The sequence below is a fragment of the Symphalangus syndactylus genome, chromosome 6, assembly GCF_028878055.3.
Source record: "Symphalangus syndactylus isolate Jambi chromosome 6, NHGRI_mSymSyn1-v2.1_pri, whole genome shotgun sequence".
NCBI classification, from domain to species: domain Eukaryota; kingdom Metazoa; phylum Chordata; class Mammalia; order Primates; family Hylobatidae; genus Symphalangus; species Symphalangus syndactylus.
The window spans coordinates 38,955,405-38,977,262 of record NC_072428.2 but is presented as its reverse complement, the minus strand read 5'-3'; the positions used below and the strand labels follow the sequence as shown (position 1 = coordinate 38,977,262).

The following is a 21,858-nucleotide window of genomic DNA, read 5'->3' as shown; positions in this document are numbered from 1 at the left end:
CAGCTTAAAGTAAAAGTAATAAATATTTACTAGATCACAGTTTCTGTGGGACAGGCATGTTGGCATGGCATAGGTGGGTGTTTCTGATTTAAGATTTCCCACAAGATTGCAGTGAAGCTGTCAGCTGCCAATCCCATCTGAGGGCTTGAATGGGGGGAGATCCACTTCCAAGTTCACTCATGTGGTTGTTAGAAGGCCTTGATCTCTCCCAACATAGGCAGCCCTCTCCCCAGGGCTTCCTCACAACATGGCCACTGACATTCCGCAATGTGAGTGACCAAGAAAGAGAGCAAGAGAACTAAGAGTATGTGAGAGAAAGCACCCATGGAAAGAAGCCGCAGTCTTTTTGTAACCTAATCTCGGAAATGGTCTTATCACTTCTGCCATACTCTATTTATTAGAAGTGAGTCAATAAATTCAGTCCATGTTCAAGAAAAGAGAAATACACAAAGGTGATGAATACACAAAGGTGTGAATAGCAGGAGTTGGGAATCGTTGGGGTTCATTTTAGTGGCTGCCTACCACAGTAGGTTCCACAGAGGAGGCAGTACATGAGTAGTTGTATTGAAGTTTTTCAGGAGCATTTCAGGAGGAAGGGCTTTCCAGGCAAAGCAAAGGATGTGTACAAAGATACAGAGACGTGGAAGAACTTCATGTGTTCAGGGTCCGCTGTTGGCCATTCCATGACCAGGTGAGAGGGGGTTGGGGAGTATAATTGATTCAGCTGAGCAAATTTGAAGAGGAGGTAAAGTATCATTGGTTGAAAGATGATACATTTGGAGGGTGGAGCCAAGATGGCCGAATAGGAACAGCTCCGGTCTCCAGCTCCCAGCCCCAGCGACACAGAAGACGGGTGATTTCTGCATTTCTGCTTGAGGTACCGGTTTCATCTCACTAGGGAGTGCCTAACAGTGGGTTCAGGACAGTCGGTGAAGCGCACTGTGCGCGAGCCGAAGCAGGGCGAGGCATTGCCTCACTCGGTAAGCGCAAGGGGTCAGGGAGTTCCCTTTCCTAGTCAAAGAAAGGGAAAACAGACGGCACCTGGAATATCGGGTCAGTCCCGTCCTAATACTGCGCTTTTCGAACGGGCCTGGAAAACGGCACACTAGGAGATTGTGTCCCGCACCTGGCTCGGAGGGTCCTATGCCCACAGAGTCTTGCTGATTGCTAGCACAGCAGTCTGAGATCACGCTGCAAGGCGGCAACGAGGCTGGGGGAGGGGCGCCCGCCATTGCCCAGGCTTGCTTAGGTAAACAAAGCAGCCAGGAAGCTCGAACTGGGTGGAGCCCACCACAGCTCAAGGAGGCCCGCCTGCCTCTGTAGGCTCCACCTCTGGGGGCAGGGCACAGACAACCAAAAACTCAGCGAGAACCTCCACAGCCTTAAATGTCCCTGTCTGACTGACAGCTTTGAAGAGAGTAGTGGTTCTCCCAGCACGCAGCTGGAGATCTGAGAACGGACAGACTGCCTCCTAAAGTGGGTCCCTCACCCCTGAGCCGCCTAACTGGGAGGCACCCCCCCAGTGGGACAGACTGACACCTCATTCAACCGGGTACTCCTCTGAGACAAAACTTTCAGAGGAACTATCAGACAGCTGAATTTGTGGTCTCACGAAAATCCGCTGTTCTGCAGCCACCGGTGCTGACACCCAGCCAAACAGGGTCTGGAGTGGACCTCTAGTAAACTCCAACAGACCTGCAGCTGAGGGTCTTGTCTGGTAGAAGAAAAATTAACAAACAGAAAGGACATCCACACCAAAAACCCATCTGTACATCATCATCATCGAAGACAAAAAGTAGACAAAACCACAAAGATGGGGAAAAAACAGACCAAAAAAACTGGAAACTCTAAAAAACAGAGCACCTCTCCTCCTCCAAAGGAACGCAGTTCCTCACCAGCAACGGAACAAAGCTGGATGGAGGATGACTTTGATGAGTTGAGAGAAGAAGGCTTCAGACGATCAAACTACTCTGAGCTACGAGAGGAAATTCAGAACAATAGCAAAGAAGTTAAAAACTTTGAAAAAAAATTAGAAGAATGGATAACTAGAATAACCAATGGAGAGAAGGGCTTAAAGGAGATGATGGAGCTGAAAGCCAAGTTTCGAGAACTACGCGAAGAATGCAGAAGCCTCAGTAGCAGATGCGATCAACTGGAAGAAAGGGTATCGCTGATAGAAGATGAAATGAATGAAATGAAGAGAGAAGGGAAGTTTAGAGAAAAAAGAATAAAAAGAAATGAACAAAGCCTCCAAGAAATTTGGGACTATGTGAAAAGACCAAACCTACGTCTGATTGGTGTACCTGAAAATGATGGGGAGAATGGAACCAAGTTGGAAAACACTCTGCAAGATATTATCCAGGAGAACTTCCCCAATCTAGCAAGGCAGGCCAGCATTCAGATTCAGGAAATACAGAGAACGCCACAAAGATACTCCTCGAGAAGGGCAACTCCAAGACACATAATTGTCAGATTCACCAAAGTGGAAATGAAGGAAAAAATGTTAAGGGCAGCCAGAGAGAAAGGTCGGGTTACCCACAAAGGGAAGCCCATCAGACTAACAGCTGATCTCTCAGCAGAAACTCTACAAGCCAGAAGAGAGTGGGGGCCGATATTCAACATTCTTAAAGAAAAGAATTTTCAACCCAGAGTTTTCTATCCCGCCAAACTAAGCTTCATAAGTGAAGGAGAAATAAAATACTTTACAGACAAGCAAACGCTGAGTGATTTTGTCACCACCAGGCCTGCCCTAAAAGAGCTCCTGAAGGAAGCACTAAACATGGAAAGGAACAACCGGTACCAGCCCCTGCAAAAACATGCCAAATTGTAAAGACCATCGAGGCTAGGAAGAAACTATAGCAACTAACGAGCAAAATAACCAACTAACATCATAATGACAGGATCAGATTCACACATAACAATATTCACGTTAAATGTAAATGGGCTAAATGCTCCAATCAAAAGACACAGACTGGCAAACTGGATAAGGAGTCAGGACCCATCAGTGTGCTGTATTCAGGAAACTCATCTCACCTGCAGAGACACACATAGACTCAAAATAAAGGGATGGAGTAAGATCTATCAAGCAACTGGAAAACAAAAAAAGGCAGGGGTTGCAATCCTAGTCTCTGATAAAATAGACTTTAAACCAACAAAGATCAAAAGAGACAAAGAAGGCCATTACATAATGGTAAAGGGATCAATTCAACAAGAAGAGCTAACTATCCTAAATATATATGCACCCAACACAGGAGCACCCAGATTCATAAAGCAAGTCCTCAGTGACCTACAAAGGGACTTAAACTCCCACACAATAATAATGGGAGATTTTAACACCCCACTGTCAACATTAGACAGATCAACGAGACAGAAAGTTAACAAGGATATCCAGGAATTGAACTCAGCTCTACACAAAGTGGACCTAATAGACATCTACAGAACTCTCCACCCCAAATCAACAGAATATACATTTTTTTCAGCACCACACCACACCTATTCCAAAATTGACCACATAGTTGGAAGTAAAGCTCTTCTCAGCAAATGTAAAAGAACAGAGATTATAACAAACTGTCTCTCAGACCACAGTGCAATCAAACTAGAACTCAGGATTAAGAAACTCAGTCAAAACCACTCAACTACATGGAAACTGAACAACCTGCTCCTGAATGACTATTGGGTACATAATGAAATGAAGGCAGAAATAAAGATGTTCTTTGAAACCAACGAGAACAAAGACACAACATACCAGAATCTCTGGGACACATTCAAAGCAGTGTGTAGAGGAAAATTTATAGCACTAAATGCCCACAAGAGAAAGCAGGAAAGATCCAAAATTGACACCCTAACATCACAATTAAAAGAACTAGAAAAGCAAGAGCAAACACATTCAAAAGCTAGCAGAAGGCTAGAAATAACTAAAATCAGAGCAGAACTGAAGGAAATAGAGACACAAAAAACCCTTCAAAAAATTAATGAATCCAGGAGCTGGTTTTTTGAAAAGATCAACAAAATTGATGGACCGCTAGCAAGACTAATAAAGAAGAAAAGAGAGAAGAATCAAATAGATGCAATAAAAAACGAAAAAGGGGATATCACCACCGATCCCACAGAAATACAATCTACCATCAGAGAATACTACAAACACCTCTATGCAAATAAACTAGAAAATCTGGAAGAAATGGATAAATTCCTCGACAAATACACCCTCCCAAGACTAAACCAGGAGGAAGTTGAATCTCTGAATAGACCAATAACAGGTTCTGAAATTGTGGCAATAATCAATAGCTTACCAACCAAAAAGAGTCCAGGACCTGATGGATTCACAGCTGAATTCTACCAGAGGTACAAGGAGGAACTGGTACCATTCCTTCTGAAACTATTCCAATCGATAGAAAAAGAGGGAATCCTCCCTAACACATTTTACGAAGCCAGCATCATCCTAATACCAAAACCTGGCAGAGACATAACCAAAAAAGAGAATTTCAGACCAATATCCTTGATGAACATTGATGCAAAAATCCTCAATAAAATACTGGCCAACCGAATCCAGCAGCACATCAAAAAGCTTATCCACCATGATCAAGTGGGCTTCATCCCTGGGATGCAAGGCTGGTTCAACATACGCAAATCAATAAATGTAATCCAGCATATAAACAGAACCAAAGACAAAAACCACATGATTATCTCAATAGATGCAGAAAAGGCCTTTGACAAAATTCAACAACCCTTCATGCTAAAAACTCTCAATAAATTAGGTATTGATGGGACGTATCTCAAAATAATAAGAGCTATCTACAACAAACCCACAGCCAATATCATACTGAATGGGCAAAAACTGGAAGCATTCCCTCTGAAAACTGGCACAAGACAGGGATGCCCTCTCTCACCGCTACTATTCAACATAGTGCTGGAAGTTCTGGCCAGAGCAATCAGGCAGGAGAAGGAAATAAAGGGTATTCAATTAGGAAAAGAGGAAGTCAAATTGTCCCTGTTTGCAGATGACATGATTGTATATCTAGAAAACCCCATTGTCTCAGCCCAAAATCTCCTTAAGCTGATTAGCAACTTCAGCAAAGTCTCAGGATACAAAATTAATGTACAAAAATCACAAGCATTCTTGTACACCAATAACAGACAAACAGAGAGCCAAATCATGAGTGAACTCCCATTCACAATTGCTTCAAAGAGAATAAAATACCTAGGAATCCAACTTACAAGGGATGTGAAGGACCTCTTCAAGGAGAACTACAAACCACTGCTCAATGAAATAAAAGAGGATACAAACAAATGGAAGAACATTCCATGCTCATGGGTTGGAAGAATCAATATCGTGAAAATGGCCATACTGCCCAAGGTAATTTATAGATTCAATGCCATCCCCATCAAGCTACCAATGACGTTCTTCACAGAATTGGAAAAAACTACTTTAAAGTTCATATGGAACCAAAAAAGAGCCCGCATCGCCAAGTCAATCCTAAGCCAAAAGAACAAAGCTGGAGGCATCACGCTACCTGACTTTAAACTATACTACAAGGCTACAGTAACCAAAACAGCATGGTACTGGTACCACAACAGAGACATAGATCAATGGAACAGAACAGAGCCCTCAGAAATGATGCCGCATAGCTACAAGTATCTGATCTTTGACAAACCTGACAAAAACAAGAAATGGGGAAAGGATTCCCTATTCAATAAATGGTGCTGGGAAAACTGGCTAGCCATATGTAGAAAGCTGCAACTGGATCCCTTCCTTACACCTTATACAAAAATTAATTCAAGATGGATTAAAGACTTAGATGTTAGACCTAAAACCATTAAAATCCTACAAGAAAACCTAGGCAATACCATTCAGGACATAGGCGTGGGCAAGGACTTCATGTCTAAAACACCAAAAGCAATGGCAACAAAAGCCAAAATTGACAAATGGGATCTCATTAAACTAAAGAGCTTCTGCACAGCAAAAGAAACTATCATCAGAGTGAACAGGCAACCTACACAATGGGAGAAAATTTTTGCAACCTACTCATCTGACAAAGGGCTAATATCCAGAATCTACAATGAACTCAAACAAATTTACAAGAAAAAAACAAACAACCCCATCAAAAAGTGGGCAGACGACATGAACAGACACTTCTCAAAAGAAGACATTTATGCAGCCAAAAAACACATGAAGAAATGCTCCTCATCACTGGCCATCAGAGAAATGCAAATCAAAACCACAGTGAGATACCATCTCACACCAGTTAGAATGGCCATCATTAAAAAATCAGGAAACAACAGGTGCTGGAGAGGATGTGGAGAAATAGGAACACTTTTACACTGTTGGTGGGACTGTAAACTAGTTCAACCATTGTGGAAGTCAGTGTGGCGATTCCTCAGGGATCTAGAACTAGAAATACCATTTGACCCAGCCATCCCATTACTGGGTATATACCCAAAGGACTATAAATCATGCTGCTATAAAGACACATGCACACGTATGTTTATTGCAGCACTATTCACAATAGCAAAGAGTTGGAACCAACCCAAATGTCCAACAACGATAGACTGGATTAAGAAAATGTGGCACATATACACCATGGAATACTATGCAGCCATAAAAAATGATGAGTTCGTGTCCTTTGTAGGGACATGGATGAAACTGGAAAACATCATTCTCAGTAAACTATCGCAAGGACAAAAAACCAAACACCGCATGTTCTCACTCATAGGTGGGAATTGAACAATGAGAACTCATGGACACAGGAAGGGGAACATCACGCTCCGGGGACTGTTGTGGGGTGGGGGGAGGGGGGAGGGACAGCATTAGGAGATACACCTAATGCTAAATGACGAATTAATGGGTGCAGGAAATCAACATGGCACATGGATACATATGTAACAAACCTGCACATTGTGCACATGTACCCTAAAACCCTAAAGTATAATAAAAAAAAAAAAAAAAAAAAAAAAAAAAGAAAGATGATACATTTACTTCTTTGAATTCTGCCAGTATACCTGCATCTTTATGAAAAATATATACATACGAATATATTCATTAAAGCATCATCTTCATATTAGCTTGCTAGGGCTGCCATAACAGAGGACCACAAACTGGGTGGCTTAAACAACAAATTTATTGTCTCAGAATGCTGGAGGCTAGAGAAGTCTGAGATCAAAATGCCAGCAGGATTGGTTCTTTCTTTTTTTATTTTTGATACAGAGTCTCACTCTGCCACCCAGGCTGGAGTGCAGTGGCACAATCTTGGCTCCCTGCAACCTCCGTCTCTTGGGTTCAAGCGATTCTCCTACCTCAGCCTCCCAAGTAGCTGGGACTACATGCACGCCACCACACCCGGCTAATTTTCATATTTTTAGTAGAGATGAGGTCTAACCATGTTGGCTATGCTGGTCTCAAATTCCTGACCTTAAATGATCCGCCTGCCTTGGCCTCCCAAAGTGCTGGGATTACTGGTGTGAGCCACTGTGCCCGGCCTAAGATTTGTTCTTTCGGAGCACCCAACTTCTGAGGGTTGCCAGGGAAATAATTTGTTCCAGGTCTCTCTCCTTGACATGTAGATGGTCATTGTCTCCTGTCTTCATACCGTCTTCCCTCCTTAAATGTCTCTATCCAAATTTCTGCTTCTTTAAGGAGACCAGTCATATTGGATTAGGGCCCCCACTAATGATGTCATTTTATCTTAATTACTTTGTAAAGACCCTGCCTCTAAATGAGGTCACATTCTGAGATATTAAGGGTTAGAAATTAATCATGAGTTTGGGGGGAGGGTATACAATTCCACTCATATGTTCCATGAAAGGGCTATATATGCAAAGCAACCCGCAGACACAAAAGGAACCAAGAAACCAAAGAATAAGGAAGACAAATCTGGTTTGTTGGTATACAGTGTTTTATTAGGGAGCTTACGGACAAAAGTATGGTCTTTGGTGGCCACAAGACAGGTAGATCTTCATACCACAAACCCCCTGATCCAGGGCTTATATTTTGAATCATACATGCTCTGGGAGAAATGTGTAGAAGGTTATGGACCTCACAGCCTGTGATTTATGCAATGACATCAGGGGTGGTTTTGAAGGAAAGACAAAACTTACAGTGAATAGGTGTTTCTACATAAAGAGTAATAACTAGACATTTTGGAGGTGTTCCTGGACTGGGGGTTAGTCAGGAGTCACATGGCAGATTAGCATCTAAAATACAGTCACTCTTGTCCCCACACCATAAAAATCATGTGATGGGAAAAGAGTGAAAACAACTAAATGCTTATCAATAGGGAATGGGTAAATAGGTTATGGTATATCATAAAATGGAATACTATACAGCTGTTAAAAAAAATGTACTGATAAGAAGATTTTCCATTATGGAATAATCTCCAGTATATTTTATTAAGGGAAAAGAGCAAGTTGCCAAGTAATCTATGGCATGCCAGTATTTATGTTAAAAAATGGAATGTGTTGTAATAGCATAGTATATCTCTGAAAAGATACACAAGAAACTGGTAATAGTGGCTACGTATATAAAGAGGAACTGGGAGCCTGAGGGTCAGCAATAGGAGGGAGCCTTTTTACTGTATACTCCTGTTGTACAGGTTGACTTTGTTACCATGGGCATGTATTACTTTCAAATTAAAAAAGAAAGAAGTAGGTGCAGCAAACCACCATGGCAAATGTATACCTGTGTAACAAACCTGCATGTTCTGCATATGTATCCCAGAACTTAAAGTAAAATGAAAAAAGAAGCATAAGAGAGCTTGGTAATTTTGGTATGAAGTATATTTAGTCTGCACAAAACTGAAGTTTGTGTCTATGTTTTTGAAGTTGATGTTGGCTGGGTGCCAGTGGCTCATGCCTATAATCACAGCACTTTGGGGGGCTGAAGCGGATCACAAGGTCAGGAGTTCGAGACCAGCCTGACCAACATGGTGAAACCCTGTTTCTACTAAAAATACAAAAATTAGCTGGGTGTGGTGGTGCACACCTGTAGTCCCAGCTACTCAGGAGGCTGAGGCAGGAGAATTGCTTGAACCCGGGAGGTGGAGGTTGCAGTGAGCCCAGTTTGCACCATTGCACTCCAGCCTTGGTGACAGAGCGAGACTCCATCTCCAAAAAAAAAAAAAAATTTTTTTAAGGGAGCCAAAAGGTACACACAGATTTTCAACCGTGTAGGGGTCAGTTCTCCTAATGCCCTTATTGTTCAAGGATCAAGTGTACTAAAAGAAAACGAATGCCAACCTTGAAATTCTGTACACAGTGAAAATATCACTTAAATCTTTAAAAAAAAAATAAAGTTGATGTCTTTATTTTCTCTTCTCGAAGCTTCCCCACCCAGTCTCTCCCCCTTTAACCCTTACACACATAACTTCCCTCTCTTCCTTGATCTTACACCTTCTCCAGCTTCTGCCTTCTTTCCTGCTTCCTATTATAATGAAACTCAGAAGAACTACCTGTACTTGCTGACCCTACCTTCTTACTCTAGTGGGATTTTATATCCTCTGTATACTGAAATGTCTCTCATTAAGTTACTAATGACCCACATTTTGCCCAAGTCTGGTCAAGTCTCTGTCCCCGTCTTTCCAGACCACTCAGCAGTGTTTGACTGTAATGACCATTCCTTCCTGGAAGCACTTTGTTCTGTAGGCTTTTATGACACCACATCCCCCTAGTTTTCCTTCCACCTCCCTGCTTACCACTTAGTCTCTTATCAATTCCTTCCCTTCTATCAGACCTCCAAAGGTAGGTAGGAGAGCTCTAAGACTACATCTTCAGCTTTTTTTTTTTTTTTTTGAGATGAAGTTTTGCTCCCATCACGCAGGCTGGAGTGCAGTGGCATGATCTCGGCTCACCACAACCTGCACCTCCCAGGTTCAAGCGATTCTCCTTCCTCAGCCTCCCGAGCAGCTGGGATTACAGGCGTGCACCACTACACCTGGCTAATTTTTGTATTTTTAGTAGAGACAGGGTTTTGCCATGTTCGCCAGGGTGGTTTTGAACTCCTGACCTCAGGTGATCCACCCGCCTTGGCCTCCCAAAGTGCTAGGATTAGAGGCATGAGCCACAGCGCCCAGCCTCCTTTTTTTTTTCTTTGATTTTATGGTTCAACTAGGTGAGTTCACCAAAATCCATGGTTTTAAGTACCATTCCTAGGTCAATCATTCTGAAATTTATATCTCCAGCCCCTGACTTGTCCTCTGAACTCTAGATTTGTGTAACTGTCTACCTCATTTGGATGTTTGATAAGCAACTCAAAATGAGCACAAATTGAGAACTCTCAATTTATCACCCTATATCTGTTCCCCACTTTCCCATCCCCTCATTGCCCCCAATATTTACCCACCTAAATAATTGGCACCATTAGCCCAGTTACATAAGCCAGAAGGTCAGGAGTCATCCTTGATTCCTCTCATTCTCCCATATCCCAGTCAATAGTTCCTACTGGCTCTATCTCCAAAATACATCCTAAAGCCAAACCTGACCCTTCTTGCCATCTCACTGCTGTAATCCTAGTCTAAGCCACCATCTAACTGGTCTTCCTGCATCCAGTCTTAACCCCTTAAGTTTGTACCCCATGCAATTCTTGGCGTGATTTGAAATGATAAATCACTGAGTGGGTGGCTTGTGCCTGCAACTCCAACACTTTGGGAGGCAGAGGCAGGATGATCACTTGAGGCCAGGAGTTTGAGACCAGCCTCGGCAACATAACAAGACCCCATCTCTACAAAAAATAAAATAATTATCCAGGTGTGGTGGTGCATGCCTGTAGTCCTAGCTACTCAGAAGGGTGAGGCAGAAGGATCACTTGAGCCCACGAGTTCGAACCTGCAGTGAGCGATGATCACACCACTGACTCCAGCCTGGGCGACAAGAGTGAGAACCTGTCTCTAATGTAATAAATAAAATGAAATGATAAATCAGCTGTAAATCACAGCTGCTAAGAAGGCTGAGGGGAGGATTACCTGAGCCCAGGAGTTTGGGACTAGCCTGGGCAACATAGTGACTCTCATCTCTAAAAAAAAATTTTTTTTAATAGCTGGGCATGGTGATGCACTCCCATATTCTCAGCTACACAGAAGGCTGAGGAAGGAGGATTCCTTGCACTCATGAGTTTGAGGCTGCAGCGAGCTATGATTGGACCACTGCACTCCAGCCTGGGCAACAAAGGGAAACCATGTCTCTTAAAAAAACAATAAAAGGTAAATCAGATCACCTCACCAACTGGTTGAACTCACTAGTAGCTTTCTATTGTACTTAGAATAAGCCTTCCCTTTGCTTCCAAAGCCTTACAAACCTGATCCAGTTTACCTCTCCTGTGTCGCTCTGCCCCTTGACCACTGCGTTCCAGCAACAGCAGCCTTCTTTCTATTCCTAAACAGCCAAGAATATGCAAGGTCACTCCTGCTCTAATGACTTTGCACTAGCTATTCCCCTGCCTGAAATGCTGTCCCTTTTAGTGTGACTGGCTCCTTTTTGTCCTTCATATCTCTGGTTAAATGTTACCTCCTGAGAATTTCGCTGACCACCCAGTCTAAAATACTCACCTAGTCCCTATATATATATAGCATGACTTTATTTTAATGCTCTGTGAGGCACTGACTACCTCCTGATACTTTTCTTATTTATTTATTTTAGGTATTTGTTTTCCCACACTAGAATGTAAGCTCAATGACAGCAGGGACTTTGTCTTGTTCACCATTAATTCATTTGCATCTAGAGCAGTGCTTGGCTCAGAGAGCCTAATAATTTTAAGTGAATGAATGAAATTACTTCCGTTTATATTTAATACCTTTTCCCCTTCAGTTAAAACAACATAGCCAAGACTCTCCTCTTGTATAGAAATTCACATGATTTTTTTTTTTTTTTTTTGAGACAGGATCTCACTCTGTCACCTAGGCTGGAGTGTAGTGGTATGATCACATCTCACTGCAGCCTCAACTTCCTGGGCTCAAGCAATCTTCCCATCTCAGCCTCTTGAGTAGCTGGGACTACAGGTGCACTCCACCACACTGGGCTAATTAAAATAAATTTTTCAGAGACAAGGTCTCACCATATTGCCTAGGCTGGTCTCAAACCTCTGGGCTCAAGCAATCCTCCTCGCTTGGCCTCCCAAAGTGTTGGGATTAGAGGCATGAGCCACTGCACCTGGCCTGAGCATGAATTATGAAAGACTAATATTATTTCAGTGGAAGCCCTGCTTTGTAAACCAGTGGTGAGGAGCATTTGTATTGCACTGAATCATTTTTTTTAATTCAGTTGTGAGTTACTATATAAAACCTAAAATTAAGTTAGAAAATCTTCAAAGAACTATCAGCTGTTTCTTTGATGTGCTTTTAAAAAGGATGTCCATTTTGTGCATCATAAAAGTATGATGTGCAGGCTGTGACTCACGAGGAATAGCCAACCTACTCTTTTCTCTCCTCCTCTTCCCCTCCCCAGAAATATCATAAAGAAACAGATGATAGGTACTTGGAAGAGCAGCTAACATTTGCTGAGAGCTTGCTATGTGCTTGATATTTTATTTTATTTTATTTTATTTTATTTTACTTTATTTTATTTTACTTTACTTTATTTTATTTTACTTTATTTTATTTTACTTTACTTTATTTTACTTTACTTTATTTTATTTTATTTTATTTTATTTTATTTTAATTTTAGAGACAAGGTCTCATTCTGTTCCCCAGGCTAAAGTGCAGTGGCATGATCACAGCTCACTGCAGCCTTGACCTCCCCAGGCTCAAGTGATCCTCCCACCTCAGCCTCCCAAGTATCTGTGACTACAGGTGCACACCAGCACACCCAGCTAATATTTGTATTTTTTGTAGAGATGGAGTTTTGCCATGTTGCCCAGGCTGGTCCTGAACTCCTGGACTCAAGTGATCCGCCCGCCTCAGCCTCCCAAAGTGCTGGGATTATAGGCATGAGCCACTGTGCGCAACCAACATTTAATAGATTAACTGATTTAACCTTCAGAACAACCTTATGAGAGACAATTCTAATTCCCACTTAACAGATATGAGGCACAGAGAGGTTAAGTAACTTGCCTGGGTCACATGGTTAATGAGTGGTAGAGCCGGGCAGGCTGACTCCAATGTCTGAGCTTTTAATCATCTTACCATGCTGCCTTGGGGAATGCATGTCAGTGGGTCTGAATGTTTGTCACCACTTTAGTCCTTTGGGACTACAGAGGAGAGTAAATAAGGAAAAATACATAGGGGTGTGGAGCTAAGTGTCAAATCCAATCAAGTCCAAATCCCAGAGGTTTTCCTTTTTTATGCCATGGACCCTTTTGGCAGTCAGGGAGTCTATAGACCCCCTACTCAGAATAATGTTTTTACATACAAAGCTAAAATAGAATTGGAAACCTATTATAGTGAAATGCAGTTCTCAAAATATTAAATCACCATGTGGGATATAATATACATGCTTTTTGTTCATATATTAAAAAGATGTAATGGCAATCTAATGACTACCATAATTTCATAGCACTATGAACACAAATGATATTTCAAGATACTTTTAACTGCAATAATGTGACATAGAAACATCTGGGATGTGGTCGGGTACGGTGGCTCATGCCTGTAATCCCAGCACTTTGGGAGACCGAGGCAGGCAGATCACTTGAGGTCAGGAGTTCGAGACCAGCCTGGCCAACATGGTGAAACCCCGTCTCTACCAAAAATGTAAAAAATTAGCCAGGTAGGCCGGGCGCGGTGGCTCACGCTTGTAATCCCAGCACTTTGGGAGGCCGAGGCGGGCGGATCACGAGGTCAGGAGATCGAGACCACGGTGAAACCCCGTCTCTACTAAAAGTATAAAAAAAATTAGCCGGGCGTGGTGGCGGGCGCCTGTAGTCCCAGCTACTCGGAGAGGCTGAGGCAGGAGAATGGCATGAACCCGGGAGGCGGAGCTTGCAGTGAGCCGAGATCGCGCCACTGCACTCCAGCCTGGGCGACAGAGCAAGACTCCATCTCAAAAAAAAAAAAAAAAAAAAAAAATTAGCCAGGTGTGGTGGTGCATGCCTGTAATCCCAGCTACTTGGGAGGCTGAGGCAGGAGAATCGCTTGAACCCAGGAGGGGGAGGTTGCAGTGAGCTGAGTTCATACCACTGCACTCCAGCCTGGGCCACAGAGCAAGACTCCATTTAAAAAAAAGAAAAAAGAAATATCTGGGATATCTGTTAGTGACAAAGTCACAGATACAGCTAGTACTGCTATGACTTGTGGCCTACATTAGTAAGGGAAGGAATTGCTAAGTTTTTATCTGAGATTAGTGAAAATAAAGACATGATATTTTTTCCTTCCCATTCAAGTTCATAGGCCTCTTGAATTCCATCCATGGATTTCTTTGGGGAAGGGAGTTTTGGGGGAGACAGATCTATATACCCCCAGGTTATTAATCCCTGCCACCAAGCCTGGGAGCAGTTTCTGGGTATACGGTAGTGACCTGGTGTATGGACAAGAAGTAGACCCAGGGAATTGACCAGGAATTACTGGGAAGAGGGATTCAGTGGTGTGAACTGGTCACCCCTTCCCATAAGCCTAATGACTGAAAAAGGACAATGAGTGACCAGGCGCGGTGGCTCACGCCTGTAATCCGAGCACTTTGGGAGGCCGAGGTGGGTGGATCACCTGAAGTCAGGAATTCGAGACCAGCCTGACTAACATGGTAAAACCGTGCCTCTACTAAAAATACAAAATTAGCCTGGCATAGTGGCACATGCCTGTAATCCAGCTACTTGGGAGGCTGAGGCATGAGAATGCAGTGTGATAGCCCAAAAAGAAGGCAGAGGTTGCAGTGAGCTGAGATCGCGCCACTGCACTCCAGCCTGGGCAACGAGAGAGAAACTCTGTCTCAAAAAAAAAAAAAAAAAAAAGAATAAATGAAGTAAAATTTGTTTCTGTGATGTCTCAGATAATCTTTTAGATGGGTTTCTAACATTTCCCCAAATGAAGTAAATTATTACACAAAATTCCGAAGTTAAAGCAAATTTGGAAAAAAAAAAAACAATTACAAGTGGACAGAAGTCTATTTTGGCATTCTGAGTGTCTGCAGCTTTGGGACAAATGAGAGGCAGGATCCCTGGGCAGGATCAGCACACTCATGGTAGCAAGCTCTCCTCATTCTGCCCCCAGTTCTGCCCCCACAGCTTCAAACATGGTGGGCTGACAACAATATGGAGGTCAGAGAAGAACAATTTCAGAGCACGTATGAGACAACCCAAGGTGCTGAGAAATGTACTGAAGCTCTACAGTGATGGAGGCATGGATGAGCACTATGCAGATAGAAACATAAATGTGACATTATTTGTAATTGCAGTCTGAATGAGTTAGAAAAAAATTGGGATATTCTTACGTGGAAGATAAATCTTAATACCACTAGGAAGGTTTGTAATAATAACAATAATAGTTAACATGAATGGAATGTTTACTATTTGTCAGGCACTGTTAGAAGTACAGTACTTTACATGCATTAACATATTTAATTCCTAGAGCAAACTTATGAAGTAAGTGCTGTTAATATCTTCATTTTACAAGCAAGGAAACTGAAGTGCAGAGAAGTAGAAGTAAATTATTTTTTAAAAAATGACACTTACTTGGGCCTGCATGTCACCCAGCAGCCAGGGAAAAAAAAAAGACATTTATTCTAAGATAGAGTAGAAGTATATTCTTTTTTCTTTTTTAAAATACTTTTTTTGTACATAGCAGTTGAAATGTAAGAAGTATTTTGTTTTGTTTTTTGAGACCGAGTCTCACTCTGTCACCTAGGCTGGAGTACAGTGACGCAATCTCAACTCACTGCAACCTCCGCCTCCCCAGTTCAGGCAATTCTACCTGCTTCAGCCTCCCCAGTAGCTGGAATTATAGGTGCCCACCAGCACGCCCAGCCAATTTTTGTATTTTTTAGTAGAGACAAGGTTTTGCCATGTTGGCCAGGCTGGTCTTGAACTCCTGACCTCAGGTGATCCACCGGCCTCGGCCTCCCTAAGTACTGGGATTACAGGCATGAGCCACTGCACCTGTCCTAGAAGTATAATTCTTGACTGTATTAGTTAAATGCTATATTGACTGTATGCTAGCTGCTGTAAAAATAAACTTTGAAACCTCAATGGCTTAACACAATAGGAGTGTATTTCTCTCCACATAAGCCCAATATGAGGTTGGGTGTTGAGAAACTCAGAATGATGAAAGTCTGCTGTCTTCAGTATATCAGGATCACTCTGAGGTTTCTTGTACCTTCATTTGAAAGTTAAATGCATCAAATTCCACTGGTCAGAACTATTTGCCCATGACTAACTAAAAGGGAAGCTGGGAAATGTAGCTGAACTGTGGTCCAACAGGGGAAAAAAATGGTTTGGTAACCAGCTAGCCAGTATTTGTCATGCCAGCAGATCAGATAACTTTATTGGTTCAAGCAGAGAGCTTCCCTTTTTTTTTCCAAAGGTGCTCCTTAACAAACTGAAACAACTTTTAGATGAGCTTAGTTCATGGTCTTCTGTTAAGAAGGAAAAGTCCTTTATTTTTATGTTGTAGATATGGTATTATTACCATCCAGTCCTTCTGTATAATTATTGTCAGAAAGCATGGCTTGAGAACAACTCTTTTTATATTCAAATACTGGTTTTGGTAACTGTTCTCCAGTATTTTGATTTATTGTCAAAAAATTTATATAGCACACAAATAATGCACTTATATGGTAAGTAAATTTCTTAGCTAATTTATTAAGATATTCTCTTGACTTCTGGGAGCTAGAATGATCTTGACTACATTTATGTGGAAGAACTTTGGGGCCTGAGACATCACTTGTCCATGTGTTTAAGTGAGTCCAGATCTATTTTCTGAAGAAAGTCTTGTCTTTGCACATGTACCTTCTTAGGCCTATTTCCAAATGGCAGTGGGATGGCCTTCTTTTTGGGCTATGGCACTGTTAGATTCCTCATTGCTCTGAAAGAATGTCAGTCCTACCTTCAGCCCCATTGAGTGCTAAATCAACTATTACTCAGCAGCAAAATCATTTCCATTCTAGTTTCTTACCAGAAAAATAACTTCAAACTTTCTCTGCACTTTATTTATCAAAAGCTCAATTGAAAAAAAAAATACTCATTGGGGATTACTTGAAGGATAAGTAATCTATCCACTTCTCTAAACAATCTAAATGTTATCCATTATTTATGACTATTAGAATAAGCTATGTAGCTGGATTGCCCCTGTCTCTTGTAGAATTGCTTGTGCTGAATTGCATTTTGGTTTTACACACCAAAGCTGATTGTAAGAGATGGCCCTAGGAATCTTGCTGTTGTAGTTATTGTAAGGATATTGTTGAGGACTTTGACCGCTGTGTTATAGAGTGACTCATAATTAGGGAAAATTTCTCTCAGATCTTATTACCAGGAAGCTATATTTCTCTTAAGAGCTACTTCATTTTGGCTGGGCGCAGTGGCTCACGCCTGTAATCCCAGCACTTGGGAGGCCGAGGCGGGCAGAGCATGAGGTCAGGAGATCGAGACCATCCTGGCTAACACGGTAAAACCCGGTCTCTACTAAAAATACAAAAAATTCGCCGGACATGGTGGCGGGCACCTGTAGTCCCAGCTACTCGGGAGGCTGAGGCAGGAGAATGGTGTGAACCCGGGAGGCAGAGCTTGCAGTGAGCCGAGATTGTGCCACTGCACTCCAGCCTGGGTGACAGAGCAAGACTCTGTCTCGAAAAAAAAAAAAAAAAAGAGCTCCTTTATTTTTATCAAAGGGAAAGTAAATTTTATCATTGTTCAGATTTCCCTATGGCTTTGTCCCTGGAAGCTCAGAATCAAATTTACGGCCCAGGTCTAGCTGTTGTCTAGAACTATATAATATGCACTTTTGTGTGTCATCATGACAGTTGGTTTTAGCTTATTTTCCTTCTCCTGCTTGCCTTTACTTCTTTCCTCCACACCAATTACTTAACCCATTATTTCATGTTATATTTCTATAAATTGCTTCAAAGACTTTAGAAACATAGGAATTATACGTTTGAGCATGTACTTACATGTATATGCTTAAAGTAATGCTCAAATATTTTGAATAACAAAAGATGTTGAAATACATGTTCCCTTAAACACTATTATTGCATATTTTTCATTAAAAGTTTTGCATTGGAATTCATGTTTCTTTTCTTTTTTTTTTGAGACAGAGTCCTGCTCTGTTGCCAGGCTCGAGTGCAGTGGCACAATCTCGGCTCACTGCAACCTCCGCCTCCCAGGTTCAAGCGATTCTCTTGCCTCAGTCTGCCAAGTAGCTGGGACTACAGGCGTGTGCCACCATGCCCAGCTAATTTTTTTTTTTTTTTTTTTTTTTGAGATGTAGTCTCACTCTGTTGCCAGGCTGGAGTGCAATGGCACAATTTCAGCTCACTGCAACCTCCACCTCCCAGGTTCAAGCAATTCTCCTGCCTCAGCCTCCTGAGTAGCTGAGATTACAGGTATGTACTACCATGCCTGGCTAATTTTTGTATTTTTGGTAGAGACAGGGTTTTGCCATGTTGGTCAGGCTGCTCTCAAATTCCTGCCCTCATGATCAGCCTCCCAAAGTGTTGAGATTACAGGTGTGATCCACCGTGCCTGGCTTTTTTTTTTTTTTTTTTTTTGGAGACGGAGTTTTGCTGTTGTTGCCCAGGCTGAAGTGTAATGGTGTAATCTTGGCTCACTGCAACCTCCACCTCCTGGGTTCAAGTGATTCTCCCGCCTCATTCTCCCAAGTAGCTGGGATTACAGGCACGCGCCACCATGCCTGGTTAATTTTGTATTTTTATTAGAGATGGGGTTTCTCCATGTTGGTTAGGCTGGTCCCAAACTCCCGACCTCAGGTGATTTGCCCGCCTTGGCCTCCCAAAGTGCTGGGATTACAGGCATCAGCCACTGCACCCATCCTTGTTTCTTTCTTTATATTCCACTGCTTCTCTCCTCCAACCCATGCTGCAGACTGCTCCCACCCTTGCTTTTTCTTAAGCTATTCCCTGTTCCTTCCTCTCCTCATTGGCAAATCTTCCTCCAAGGGCCTCAGCCCTAGCTGCTCTGTCAGAATGGAATGTTCCTTCCTGACAGACTTCTTATCAGTTCCTTGCCAACTACACAGAGAGACTTCCTGACCCTCATCCTCTCTAAAGCTGACTCTAGTCCCCTACCCACCCTACCTCATATATAAGCAGCACCTTGCTTACTTTCTTCACTATGTTCTGTCATCATTTTCTTATTAATTCCTTTGGTAGTTATATGTCTACTCAACTAGAGGGTGAACTCCATGAGGGTAAGTACCATGTTGTTTGCTTTTTTGTTGTTGTTAAGAGACAGGGTCTCACTGTGTGGCTCAGGCTGGTCTTTTTTTTTTTTTTTTTTTCCAAGACGGACGCTTGCTCTGTTGCCCACGCTGGAGTGCAGTGGCATGACCTCAGCTCACTGCACGCTCCACCTCCTGGGTTCAAGTGATTCTCCTGCTTCAGCCTGATGAGTAGCTGGGACTACAGGCACCTGCCACCATGCCCAGCTAATTTTTATATTTTTAGTAGAGACGGGGTTTCACCATGTTGGCTAGGCTCGTCTCAAACTCCTGACCTCGTGATCCACCTGCTTTGGCCTCCCAAAGTGCTGGGATTACAGGTGTGAGCCACCATGCCCAGCCTCAGGCTGGTCTTTATTTCCTGGCCTCAACCATCCTCCTGCCTTAGCCTCTTGAGTAGCTGGGATTAAGGCATGAGCCACTGTTCTCAGCAATCCAGGTCTTCAGATGCATGAATAAATTGTTGAGCCTATGAACTGCAGAAAACCTCTTCTAACTCTTCTGTACTCTCAGGAATATTCCCTTTTCAAAACTCCTGAATTTACTTCTATCTGGTCTGAACCTAGTCACTCGGCACATTTAAAGCCCTCAATACCTCTTTGTTTCGTGTTTCAAGATGGATTTCCCCAATTACTTTGTAAGTTTTAAATTATTTGGCTAATAGATTATTAGAGGAACACTGAAGGTACAGGCAGTAGAATCTGGATATCAGCAGGGGATTTAAATAGTCTCATATTCGGGTCCCGAGCCCGCGGGGCTGTGCGGATGGTAGGGATGCCGACCCTACTGAGGAGCAGATGGCAGAAACAGAGAAACGAAAAGGAGCAATTCGAATGCCAGGAACTGCTCGAGTGCCAGGTGCAGGTGGGGGCCCCCGAGGAGGAGGAAGACGCGGGCCTGGTGGCCGAGGCCGAGGCCGTGGCCGTGGCTGCCGGCTGGATGCTGGATTTCCTCTGCCTCTCTTTGCCGAGCTTTCCGCGACGGCCACTCCAAGGACTTCCGCAGGACCCGCAAAAGCGCAGAGGCTATTATTCATGGACTATCCAGTCTAACAGCTTACCAGTTGAGAACGATATACATATGTCAGTTTTTGACAAGAATTGCAGCAGGAAAAACCCTTGATGCACAGTTTGATAATGATGAACGAATTACCCCTTGGAATCAGCCTGGATGATTTGGGGTTCAGCTGAAAAGGAACACGACAAACTTCATGAAGAAATACAGAATTTAATTAAAATTCAGTCTATAGCTGTTTGTATGGAAAATGGCAACTTTAAACAAGCAGAAGTCTTTGAAAGAATATTAGGTGATCCAAATTCTTATATGCATCTCAAAAGCAAATTGCTTATGATAATCTCTCAGAAAGATACATTTCATTCCTTTTTTCAACACTTCAGCTGCAACCACATGATGGAGAAAATTAAGAGTTATGTGAATTATGTGCTAAGTGAAAAATCATCAACCTTTCTAATGAAGGCCGCAGCAAAAGTAGTAGAAAGCAAAAGAACAAGAATAATAACTTCTCAAGATAAACCTAATGGTAGTGATGTTGAAATGGAAACTGAAGCTAATTTGGATACAAGAAAAAGATCTCACAAGAATCTTTTCTTATGTAAGTTGCAACATGGAACCCAGCAACAAGACCTTAATAAGAAAGAAAGAAGAGTAGGAACTCTTCAAAGTACAAAAAAGAAAAAAGAAAGCAGAAGAGCCACTGAAAGCAGAATACCTGTTTCAAAGAGTCAACCGGTAACTCCTGAAAAACATCGAGCTAGAAAAAGACAGGCATGGCTTTGGGAAGAAGACAAGAATTTGAGATCTGGAGTGAGGAAATATGGAGAGGAAAACTGGTCTAAAATACTGTTGCATTGTAAATTCAACAACCGGACAAGTGTCGTGTTAAAAGACAGATGGAGTTCCAATTAAAAAATTAAAACCTGATACAAAAAAAAAATTTCAGTTAACATATTTTGTGTCTGTAGGCTGACCTCAACCCTGTAATGTAACCCATTAAAATGAATTTTCTTTTTTTTTAAGACAGAGTTTCTCTCTGTTGCCCAGGCTGGAGTGCCATGGCGCAATTTCAGCTCACTGCAACCTCTGCCTCCCGGGTTCAAGCGAGTCTCCTGCTTCAGCCTCCTGAGTAGCTGGGATAACAGGCACACACCACCACGCCCAGCTAATTTTTGTATTTTTAGTAGAGGTGGGGTTTCACCATGCTGGTCAAGATGGTCTCAAACTCCTGACTTCATGATCCACCCACCTCGGCCTCCCAAAGTGCTGAGATTACAGACGTGAGCTACTGTGTCATGCCTAAAATGAATTTCTAGATGATTGAATAACAGTAGTCCTTTGATAGGAGATAATGGGTTGGTTTATGGCCTTAATATACTACTTAATTACTTAAGATGTTTATTAATAGAATGATAAATGTACAGAGTAACCTATAAGCATGACATACTTTTACTTTCAGTAGTTTCATGTAAAGAAAAAAACTTGAAAATAGTAATACCTGAGGACCCATGGGAATAATAGACACTGGGGAGGTAGGGTGGGGAGC

General features: G+C 42.4%; 1 protein-coding gene and 1 pseudogene across 5 annotated transcripts in view; both read left to right on the top strand.

The window, feature by feature from the left end:
• Positions 1 to 21,858, top strand: part of NUCB2 (nucleobindin 2) — a 136,670-nt gene that overhangs the window by 4,047 nt on the left and 110,765 nt on the right. The gene's annotated exons all lie outside the window — the stretch shown is intronic.
• On the top strand, positions 19,263 to 21,181 carry LOC129485258 (telomeric repeat-binding factor 1-like; annotated as a pseudogene).